Raw genomic sequence first — 12,386 nt, 5'->3', positions numbered from 1 at the left:
GTGGCAAAGCCATGCTCTCAGCCATCGCTCACTCACGATGCAGAGCCCTGCAGGAAGTCCCAGGTGCCTGAAGGAAATGAACTGGGGTCACCAAACACCCTTAATACCCCGTTGTTTCCCTCTGATAAACCGTATTGCTTTCTGTTTCCTCTGAAGTGTCAGAAACACAAAACTAATGCCCTGTTCACCTCACCAGGACAATTCCCAGGAAAGAGATGGAGGACATCATTGCCTTTCAGCAGCTCCCGCAGTGCGGTGCAGCTTGGCAGTCGCATCCTTACACACCTATTCAATTAAACTCCTCCTCTGCCCCAATGGCTGTTTGCAAAGACTGGCTGACTAGTTGCAGCAGCTAGTTAGGAATAATGGTGAGGCGAGGGAGGTTGTTATCCTGCTTAGTTTACATGATGTAAGGCTTTCCATTCTGTCCATATAAAAAGGAGGGAGATGGAGGAGAGAAAGATGAAGGGAAATGTCAATGTAGAATATAAAAATGGTGGCAGTCGCAGGTTACACTGTATAATCAAAACAACTTGTGTTGTGCTAACTATCTTTGACAAATAATCGAGGGCTATTTAAACGCTGCTGCTGGGGTCAGTCCAGGATCCCAAGAGACCCAGTGCAGGGTGGCAGGAGAGAGATGATGCCACTGCTTCCTCAGAGCTGTTTTCCTGACTCAGCTTTTGCAAAGCAGCCACACAGTGCATCAGCCCCAGCCCAGCTGGGTAGCTCCCAGTCTTGCTCCCAGTCTTTTCCCCAGAGACAGAGAAATCACCGAGTCCATTAAGGCACCTTCTCTCTTCGTGACAGACTAGCCTCTGCAGCAAGAGCTGGCTCCCCTCAGCCTGGGTACCTCTGCAGTCACGCACAGGGGCGGCCCTGGGTGTGCTGCTGGCTCATCCTGCCTTGTACTTGTCTGATTAGTCGATACTATTGAGCCTTTCTGCTGGCGTAGCCCACGTGGCTGCGAGGGTAGGCCACAGGGCTGTCATGGAGGCATGCAAAACCATGTACCCTGGCACCTCCCTTCTCCCAGGACAGGATGTGTTCCCATCACACGGCTGACACCGGGGGCTGTCTCTCATAGGACTTCCCTGGCACCCTGCCATTTGACCAGAAGTGCAGATACGGCATGGCTGGATGTGCATGCATGCACCCCCACCCTCACCCATTTTCACGCACTTTCGTGCACCTTTGGAGGGGCGGGATGGCGGGACAGGGCCACCCCTGTGGTAACTCTCCCTCTGGCACTAGCAGCCAGTTGCCCGGCTCGCAGGAACATTTATTGCAGACATTTCAAATCCCAGTCAGAAAACAGGCATCTGTTTCGCTTTGATTTTAAAAGAAGTCAAGTCCCTTTTCCGAATTATTCAGCTCTCGAATTTCAAAGGCAGGGAGGAGACCGCGTGTGCAACAATCCTGCTTTATTCACTCCCTGTAATTTGTGGTGTGGCTTCTGCTCCCGGTGTCAGGGAGTAACTTTTCAAAGAGAATTAAAGAACAGCAAGCACTGAGCGCCTCTGGGTGAACAAGCTGTTTTCTTTACACCTGAAGACATTACAAGAGAATCCCAGCCTCTATTAACACAACTGCCGAGCTTTCATGGTGGCAGAGGAAAGCTTTTGAGTCTGAACTCTGACTGCTCAGAAAACAGAAGTCAAATGAGAAACACGGAGAATATATCAGTCACAGAAAGCCCATTAGTGCAAGCACGGAGGGATGCAAACATGATTGAATCCAACAGCAGCCTGTTTGTAAATGTTTGTAAATACTGTTTCGTATCACTTGGGTATTGCAAATCCTCTAAATTTTTGCTTTCCCAGAATTCCTACTCTCTGCTGAAAACTCCCATTGGTTTCAAGCTGGCATCTCTCAAGGTCACACTGGTCTACTATTCACTATTAAATCCACCTCCCACGGAAGAAACCATTAAAAGCATCAGGAATCAGATCGCGAGCCATTTACTGCAGAGTCTGTTTCTCCCACGGTGTTTGCCATGCTCTTAGCTAGCACAAAGGGCTCCCGATCCTGAATGGGGCCTCCGGGTGTGACTCTAAATGTTAAACAGTAATTATTTTTGGTTAGTTTTGTTTTAAACAAAACGCATGAAAATCAGGGCTTGCAGAACTCCGCAGACAAAAGGCAGCTTGGGTTATCATAAACTGCCCCGGTCTGTGGCAGATCATTTGCATTGCCTCCTCTGGCATATTCTGGCTCTTAAGGAGGTCAAACTCGCCTTGGCTTTCCCTAGAAAAAAACGTTGTAATGCTTTGTATGACACTTGTTTTTAAAGTAATTCAAAAAATAAATATGGCTCTCTGCACGGTTTATTTTTATGAGTCTCAGAGAATTGTATTAATTGCTTAATTTATATTTCCATCAGAGTCCATCAATTAAGAGGAATCGGTGGTATTATTATCCTTGTAAAACACCACATCAGTCAAAAATGAAGCAGAGTCAGAGGTCTAACTGTTAATCAGGTCACATTTCACTTCCTGTTGACATTTTTATTTCCCTTGCAGAAAATATTTGACGTTAAGTCTCAGATTATGAGCACTATTCACCCAATGCAAACACTGCAGAGAAGTAGTCCTGCTGGTGCAGCTGGGAAGTATGCACCGAGTCACTTGCGAGGCACCTCTTTAAGCAGTGCAGGGTGGATCGACAGCTATTCATCTTGATGATGAATGGGAAATCACTCCAAGGTGAAGGTCAGATTTCCATCTGCACCTCAGAAAGCAAGAAACAGGACCAGCAATAGCAGCAGACGTTGTTCTCTTGTGGCTTTGCTGCAAGCTGAGCAATTTGAAGAGTTTGGCCAAGCAGGCAAAAATACCATAATGTGATAAATGCAATCAAGTGTTTACTGGCAACGGGGAAACAGTAGGCTTGGCTGATGACGTGTCGGAGGAGAGTACAACTGTGGTCAAGAATTCGCTTTAAAACAAGGCATCAAACAGGAAGGACAGTTTTGTAGTTAAGGAAATTGGCTAAGAGATAGGGAAGCTTTCAGTCATCCAGAACTAGATATTCATACGCTTCTTGAGCAACCTTGAATGGGTCATTTAGTTCTGCTGGGGTAAACTGAGCCGAGGAGAGGCATAAAACATGCCAGCCTGAACAAGCTGATGTCGGGTGGCTGTTGCACCCTGAGCAATACTGGGAAACACAGACCCCTCTCTCTGCCTCACAAGTTTCTTCCTAATGGACTTGTTAATTTACATCCTCATTACGTCAAAGACACATCCCATTGTAATCTTCTGACTCAACGTTCACTACTACCCAGAACACTACTTGTTCGCAGTCTGTAATAAGGATCTAATAATATTTTCCCTTTGTTCACCATATCATCAGTAACTTCCCAGAGAAGTCCCCAGTACTGTCTGTGGAATTTGAGTAATGTGCTCTGCTCTTGAGATAGCTGACTTATAGTTTGAGAACAACATACAGTCTCTTCCAACAACCATACCCAACGTAGCTAGTTTAATCCCTTTCTTTCCTATTCCCCCTTTGCTAATGCCTCCTCCTCTCTCTTTATGCATTTTGTCTCACAGTGTATAGAAATAAAGAGATGCTCTACTTGTTATTGCTCCTTTCTGCTGCAACCCCCCCTCTCAGTTAATGCTTTTTCTCGAAAAGTGATGCAGAATACTGATTAGAGTTGTTTGTTAACAATGATAGCACTGCACTGAAAAAAAAAAGATTATTAAAAAGTTTTACTTGCACCAGCACCTGCAAAGGAGAATCCACTGTTGACACACAGTAAGAGCTCAGCCAAAACCAGTAACTTTCTAAAACTATGTTTGCATTTTAGCATTTTATTCATAGTTTTCAAACTCAGAATAAACTACCTTCCCAACTGTCTGAGCTGCAGAGACTAAAAAAGGGGAAGAAACTACACATATGTGTCCTTTTCCTCAATCAAACTTTGTAAAATTTTCAACTGTCATTAGGAAGCTGAGTTTTCCACCTGAAAGGTCTGTAGCGAGCTGGTAAGATCCATTTCAGAGAGAACCAAAAACCTTCGTTCCCGTGAGCTGGGGTGGAATTAAATCCATGCTGTGATGCAAAGTCCATTGCTATGGAGCGTAACACACCTGCCTGAGGTATTCTGTTAGCAGCTAAACCTGCAGACCTTGCCTCTCTTTCCTGCCCGCAAAAGACGTCTTTGAGTAATACTAGTTCTCAGATAAGCAGATATTTCCCCTTACACATATTTGCTTTCTGTGGGGCGTGTGGCACCGCATTTTCTCTAAAACAGCAGTCTCAAAACGCCCTCTTCTTTGGATCGCTTTCTAAACTCCCAGTTTGACAGCACTGCTTAGAGACCACTTTGACTCAGAGTAAGTTTTTTTTTTCAGATTCTGCACTAAATCTTCATTTCACTGAATATTTTACATGTTTGAAGTACGTGTGTGAGGAGGGGAGGGGAAAGAGACCTCTCACTTCTGGCTGAGGGGTGCGTGCGAAAAAGTGTGGCTTTGCTGAGGCCAGTGAGAATGCTTGAAATCACTCTGCAGTCACGTAACACTCAGGAGTTTCCTGAGGTTTCTCGCTGACTCTCAGCCCGCCAACAAAGTCAGCAGATAGGGTCCTCTTCTGTTCATTTAGAGCAGGTCCTTTATGTGTCAACCTTTTGACACGCCTGTGCTGAGACAAAAAGTAAGCCCAATCCCAATGCCCTTGATGTATATAGTCCACCTCCTGGAGATAAAGACAAAGGTGGGCAATTAAGACTTCCAATGTAAATAAATTTTTTAGTCTTCCCCAGAGCTGATCCACTGTTGAGCAACCAGTTGCTCTTCATTTCACAGCAAGCCCCCGTCGGCTCCCAGCACTGCCATAGCTCTCCACAATTATTTGGGTTGTGTGTCCTTGAGGCACCCTTTGTCCCAACTTAAGTATTCAAAAGCCACCAGCTTGAAATCTCCTCCTGCTACAGGTGAAGCCTTGGGTAAATATTGGCATCTCCCACCATAAACTTCTGTACGAAAAAAAAGGTTTAGCTCTGCAATCTAATTGTGAAAGAGCTTGTTCCTTTCCCTCTGTAATATTGCATAACTGCAGCTGAGTGTGAAGGGAAAACAAGTGCATACGTCTGTATTTTTCCTTACGCATTACCTTCAGAGAAAGGACATGGTTTCTATTACATCTCTGGCTACAACAGATGGAGTAAGATGGGGTTTTTTTCCTGTGTATGACTATAACTTCTTAAAAGCTGCCTTCCCAAGTTGATCAAGCAAGTTATGAAAAATGGTCTGTTTATAAAAATGATGATTCTGATTGAGTTAAAGCACTGTAAGGCAGGCAGTACTGTCTCTAAAGAGAGAAAAAGAAAGGCTTTATGGAGAAATATCTTGTTTTCCTAATAGCTTGGTTTGGAAAAAAGTTTATAAAACACATTAAAATCCCCCAGGGGCTTCAGGACTGCAGTGTTTCTAAACAGTCAACATTTACCTTGACCTTACAGTTGTAGGATAAGGAAAGATTGCCTTCTTTTTAGCCCCAGGAATACAATACTTGGCATTTATGTAGCACTTGAAATCTTAATAGCTCTAGAACCATGAACCAAGAATCCTCACAGCCCAAACAGAGCAGCAGGTTCAGGCACCTTTACCATCCCCTGTATTGTGCCCCTTTCCTTGTCTGCCTGAACAGAGAGCCTGCCCTGTGGGGCTCTTGCCTGCCAGGGTCAGAAATTGTCAGCAAGAGTCCAGCAGGCTACTGAGAGACACAGTCCAGTGGAACAAAACCCAGCCTGTTTCACATAGCTTGCAATGAACAACTTCGATTTTGATCAGATTCAAAGTACTCTTAAGGGCTGCTGAGCGGAGAGACAGGATTTTCATTTGTTTGGTTTTTTTGAGATGTGAAAATCACATTTTGTAATTCTGTTGTCTGCTTTTAAACTTTAGGAAGATCTTGGTTCCCACCTCCCACCAGCTTATTATGCAAAGTACTTGGAAAAAAAAACATGGAAAGGAGAGGCAGGGACCAGTAAGTGAACAAGCCGGAGAGACCAGACCCTGTCAGGTTCTAACATGGGTCAACTTCTCCCCTGTCTCTTGCTGTCCTCACTAATGCCTTGGGATTTTTATTTTATTATTTTGACTCAGCGAATTAGTGGGAAAGTGGCTGAATGTAAGGCTAGCAAGAGAGATTTCTTGATGTCAGTTCTGTAAAGTGACAGTGCTTTATTTCTTTGACCACAGCACCAAGGCAGAAAAAGTTCCTTACTGGCTTCATGATCACTAAGGGCAAACTATACAAGTGAAGATTGCATTTTGTTTACCAGAGGGTCAGTCAATGTCCATCCAGCATTCTCATGCTCACCCAGAACATAAAATTCTCATCAAATAGGGTAAAATGTGGACATTGGCATGTTCCTGAAGCTCTCATCTCCTTCTCCATCAGACCCATATTAGAGAAACAGCTCAGCTTCTCTCCCTGAATGGCAGAGCATGATGGCGGTAGGCTGCCTGGTGCATGAAAAAACCACTGCCTCCAAACTGGGAGAGCCCACTGTCTATTCAGAGCGCTTCAGGAATCTTCATGGCGTGTTGCCTGCTGCCCAAGCACTCTGTAGGTAAAGACCAGCAGAGGGGAATGAAGTCAAAGAAAAGTGTATTTTAAGGAGAGTCCACTCTGGGAAGACAAAGTGGAAGATAATAAATAATAATAATAATAATAATAATAATAATAATAGCCCTCTAGCATAACCAGGAAGCATTTATCTAAACAAACGAGTCCACAGCAATATGGACTGTAAGATATGTCTGTCATTCCACAGTCCTGGTGACTAGACTTGCACCTCATTTTCACTCCTACGTATGTCTTTTTAATTGTATACTTTTAACCATTGTTTTAGATTTATAGCAACTTAGAACACTGAGATCTCAAATCATGATGGGAACCCCTCAGATATTAACTCAATATGGATATTAACCTTCAATTATAATGCACTGTTTCACCCAACTGAACCATTATGCTGGATTTTTTAAAACAAAAAGACTACTATTGAAAGAAAAAGCTTTTTTTTTCCATATTAACTCCATTTTCCAGATGTAAGACATCATTTTCCAAAAGAAATGTGTATAAAAATAAAAAATTGCCAGGCCATCTTATGCATTATATAGTACTTAAATGAGAAGAATAGACATCAACTATAGATTTAAAAACTCAGTAGATCCCTGGGAGCTGCTATGTAATCTTACGAACGCAATTATGATTCAAAGCAAATTTTAAAATCAATGTCTTTATGACTCATCATCAGCAACACATCCGTCAGAAGAGAAGGCTGACGATGAAGTTAACTGATGGATGCCTCTCCTGTAATGCTGCTCAGGGCAAATAATTTTACAGCGCATTCCAAAGTGCTGAACAGCCCGGAGAGAGGCCAAACACCTTTGTGATTCCCCTGGGAACCAATGCAGAAAAAGGTGGAACTCACCAGTAAAAAATTTGACTTGCTGAATAAATTGTTACATTTTTCTCAGTTGGATCCTCTATATCTGCCAAAATGAGGATGCTGCAGCAACCTTCCCAGATTAAATCAAATGGCAAAAAGAGCTGTGCCGCAGAACTAGAAATGTGTGAGTTCATCATGCTTTTACCAACAGGGAGAGGCTATATTGTGAAAACCTCTGGACTCCATCTATCAAACTAATGGTGGACAGTAGCATAGCTTAATCCTTCAAGGAATTCCTTTAGCCTAGCGAGCTTTGACAGTCTCCTACAGATCTACAGGAAGTTATAGTTTTGACTTTTTCCACACATAGCATGTGCTTGGTAGTCAACCTTTTGTGATCATTTCTTTCCACAGCTGTGTCCTTTAGATCATAACAGAGGCTGTAAACTGTCTAAGTTGTAACCAGTTTTTCCATGAAATAATTTTGGGTTGCCCTTGTGTCATTCTGAAAGGACTGGATGCAAACACTGTGGATGGGGAGGTGGATGCCAACAGGGTATGTTCTTAAGCAGAGCACATGATCTCAAAGAGGTTAAAACCATCCTGAATCCTCTGCATTTAGAGTCAGAAAGTGGAATTATCCTTTTCCTTGCATCCCTCAGTGAAAAAACAACCAAATAAGAGGGACCAGCAAGGACCTTCCTTCAATATAAAACAAGTCTGTGGTTCTGGCTGTATGCTTCCCATGATAGTGGTGTCTCTTGTTACTAAAATAATGGTGAGCTAATCCCAGTTAATGGAGGACTTTCATTTTAGCAACTCCTGCCAATGAGCATATATGGCATTCACTATAACAGAGCATGGCACCAAACTGGAGAAAGTCGTGAGTCATTGCTGGGCCCCACAAGGCAGACAACGGATGAGAAAAAAATGCCCCTCCCACAGCTGGTTTTTCTGCCAAGGATTACGAGCAGGGAGCCTGACAAGGCTGAGGTGGTGTTGGTGGGTCACTCCTCAGGGATTCACAGGAATGGCACCCTATTTCTGTACCGACGTGTCCATATACAGCGGAGGAGAGTCCCCTGAAAGAGTGCCTGCAGAGAGTTCCTAGTGGGAACAGCCTGACAAATCTGTCCTCTGCCCAAAGCAGCTCACTTCAGCACAAGTCCTGAGACACCTGATGACAGCACCCGAAGGTCAGTTAAATACCTGCAGACAGAAGTCACTTAAGTATCAAGAAGGAATGACAAAATAGGGCAAATCGTAGAGAAAAATGGTCTCCAATACTCTGGCATGCTTTATGTAGAGGTATCTCACATGGAGAGGTTAAGCTGGGAAGGCTTACCATGGCTATACAATCTAGAAAGGCTCCATTGGCAGTAATGTCATTGTCATTACTTAAAAATATAGCATCCCAAATCCACAAAGAATTAGGATCCTTTTGAAATAGTGCAAATTCAGAGCCATCCTGAGCGTGAGAAACAAGTATCAGGTTTGCTGAGCCAGGAGACGGGACATAAAGCAGGAAAGCTCAGGGGTTAATTAGGCACAGGAACACATACACGAGAGTAAAGCAGCTGTTGAACCACACTGAGATTTACCGGGACATCAGGAGGAAGAGAAGAGACCCCAGCATGACCTCTGAGGTGCCAGAGGAACATCAGACACGACCGAAGGCACTGGGCCAAAGCAGACTGGCATGGACCAAGGGCAAGTGCCTGGCAAGCAGGTCATAGAATCATAGACTGGCTGGGGTTGGAAGGGACCTTTAAAGATCGTCCAACCCCCTGCGGTGGGCAGAGATATCTTTCACTAGATTAGGTTGCTCAAAGTCCTGTCCAACATGACCTTGAACGCTTTCAGGGATGGGGCACGCACAACTTCTCTGGGCAACCTTCTCACCACCCGCATGACCAGAGGCAATTCCCTTAGCCTGCCCTCCTGTGCCATGTGCCCTGGCCCCTCACCGTCTCGAAGGCCCTGGACTGGGCCCACACCTCACGCCTCAGTATCTTTCCTGGACTGAAGAGACCAGGAGGGGACAGAGGAATCCAGATGCAGTCGCCAGAGTACCAAATAAGAGATGAAGAAAGCATTTTTACTGGTTTTTTTCTTGTTTTATGGTTGGTTTTTTTTTTAAATTGTTTATTGCCAATCTTGAAAAGAACTCCTAATGAAGCAGCTAGAAGGGAACTTAATGCTGAAGACCAGCACTTCTTCCTGGCAGAACTGCAGTCTTCTGCTCCTCCAAAGGAACAGCTGTCTCTCTAACTTCTTTGCTTGACGTGTTGCTATTCTTCGTGCACCGCCGTGGAGGGTCTGGCTTCATCTTCAGCCACCCATCGGGCAGCCTTCTCATCCTCAGACTGAAGAAACCCCACCTCCAGGCCCCAGGGACCTCGGTGGCCCTCTGAGGGATGACTCCTGTTGCTCAGGGCACAGCAGCCCAGTGGAAGCCAGGTCATCTCATCCCCGGTTCTTGGGGCTCAGAGCAGAGATGGCACCCCTTCAAGAGGGGTGTGGGGGGGGTGATGGGGATGGGAAAGAAGGGCTCACACCGCCCGTGGCAATCAACAAAATAATTGCTGATTGCTGGAAGATGTAATGAGTGAGCCTGCAGGATGGCCAGGCGCAGAGGCTGGGCCTCTCAGCTAAGGCCGGGTGCAGAGTCTGGGCCGCTGGTAGGGCACTGGCAGGGTGCTCCTGCGATGCTGCTGCTGTGGTGTCATGGAGGGGAGCCCTGGCACGGTGTAGTGGTGCCAGGGGAGCGATGCTGGAGGTGGATCCACTTCCATCGGTTCTTCTTGATCTGCAGGTAGATCCACCTCCGTGGGCTCCACACCATCAGCCACATGAGCAATGGCCATTGCTACCATGCAGCTGATGGTGCCCCCCCCCTGACGCCACCTCCTCTTCCTCTGCGGTGCCTGCAACCATCTCTCTTCTCTGCCACTCAAAGGTGGGCAGCCATCCGCCTTGCTGATCTGGGACCTCTTGCTTCCAAGCATTCTTGGCATGAGAGGGCCTCAAAGCTCAGTGAATTGTGGGCCAGCTGCCAAGGTCCCTGTGTTTATAGGACCCGGAACAAATGGCAGTGGGGTGGCTCATGACATCAGGAGGCCACTGTGATGGCGATGCACGTGGCCAAAGATGGCTGTTCTGGGAGTTGGGGGGCCTATGGCCTGAAAGATCCCCTACTGTGGGAGGAGGAGGCGGGTCGGGGGGGCTGAGGGCCCCTTTACTGGGTATCGCTCCCCTGTGCCGTTCTGCTGCCCCGTGGGCACAGGGACTGCCCTCCACCTCCCCTTGTGTGCCCTGGACTGCAGCCCCCTCCTCATCCTGTGCCTGGGGTCCCCTGGATGAGATGGTGACAACAGTGGGGGGGTCAGGGGTCCTCAGTGACCCCCCAGCAACGCAGCTCCCTGCAAGCGGCACAGCCCCCTGCACTTGACAGCAGCTGCGAGGGGGGGAAGCATCCAGACATCCCGCCGGTGGGAAAGGGAGACACAGCCAGCCTGCACAAGGTCTCCCTGCACTCCATAAAAGAATTGCTGCTTGCCAGGTGTTGCATGGACCCCTCTTCCCTGTCCCCCAGCCCTGCCCCTGGAGCGTGGAGAGGTGCCATCTCCTCTGCATGGAGCCCTGAGGGAGAGGGGAGGAGAGGGCCTGGCATCCTTTGGGCCGCTGCGCTGGCGCGACACAAGGAGTCTGTCAGTGGGCCACCAAGATCCCTGGGGCCCGGAGGTGGTGGGGTTTCTTTTCAGTCTGAGGTTCACCCTTGCTCTGTACTCTAGTTTTAAGGACAAATCTTCTCACTGCTTTTTTTTATTTAATAAGAAGGGGGAGACATATGTCCTGGGAAAGACCTTAATAGTGTGTGCATTCTTAACACCTTGGCTTGGGAGTTGTTATGAATTTCTAAGTAGATGCAACTACTGCCTCCCATTGCTATGAGAGTACAGACTATGGGTCATAATTGCTGTTCACAAAATTTCCTCTGAAATAGGCATGGACTGATGTTTTCAGGAATGGCGTGGTGCATGCTTGCCTTGCATCATCTTCTGCACTGGGCAGTTAACGAACATCTGAGAGAATGCTGAGATGGTTTCCTGGGGCACATGGAGGGAGGCTGACCTATCTTCACAGCCTTCTGGTAGTTTCCCTTGGAGATCTGGCCCCAGCAGGTAAGTCAGCATCACTATAGGCTTCTTTACAAATAGGTGAAGAATGAGGTAAAGGCTACTGGGAACCGTGCTTCAGAGCCCATGTGGATGCCTCTGAGCACACAGCAGGCTTGGCAGGACCCCGGCAGCCGGCTGGGGACGGGGGTGGCTCTGCCTACCTCCAGAGCTCACCTGGTGTGTCCCTGGTATGGCAACCACTGTAATCAGAGGTAACTAACTTCTCTGTTGTGATGATTGATGCTGCCTGAGGATAGGGGTGACTGGGAGTATTTCTTAACAAGACCACGGTTGGATTTGTTTTTACCTATAGTAACCTTTATTTCCCCACATTTCTTTTCTGGCAAACATGTGATGGCAATGTGTAAGAGCGTAACGAGCGAGCTAAGCCTCCGAAAGCGGACTGTGACATACACGTGGGGACGTGGGAACTTTGTTTTGTGGTGGAGCCACCTCAGGAACACAGCGCTGCGTTTCTTGTTTATTCACAGCATACGCGCTGCCGAGGCCTCATGCTGGTCTCCGCTACTTGTTAGCTCTTCAGCAGCTCACTAGGCCCCAGCTGGCAATGGCTAATTGCAATCAGCAGGTGAGAAATGCAGCATCTCAGCAACGGAATTGGCTCCAGCTCTGGGACACATTCTGGGAAACGAGGAGCGCCCAGAAAAAGAAAGGGAGATGCCTTAAACCTGAACTTCCGTGAAAAGCATTACTTGAGAAAGACATCAATGCACAGGACAAATCGCATTTGCTTTTACTGGAAGTCATAATGGAAAGATTTAGTGTTAAGAGATGGG

Source organism: Gymnogyps californianus, chromosome 1 (genome assembly GCF_018139145.2).
Source record: "Gymnogyps californianus isolate 813 chromosome 1, ASM1813914v2, whole genome shotgun sequence".
In the NCBI taxonomy this organism is placed as follows: domain Eukaryota; kingdom Metazoa; phylum Chordata; class Aves; order Accipitriformes; family Cathartidae; genus Gymnogyps; species Gymnogyps californianus.
The sequence above is the reverse complement of the archived record's forward strand: the minus strand, read 5'-3'. Positions refer to the sequence as shown.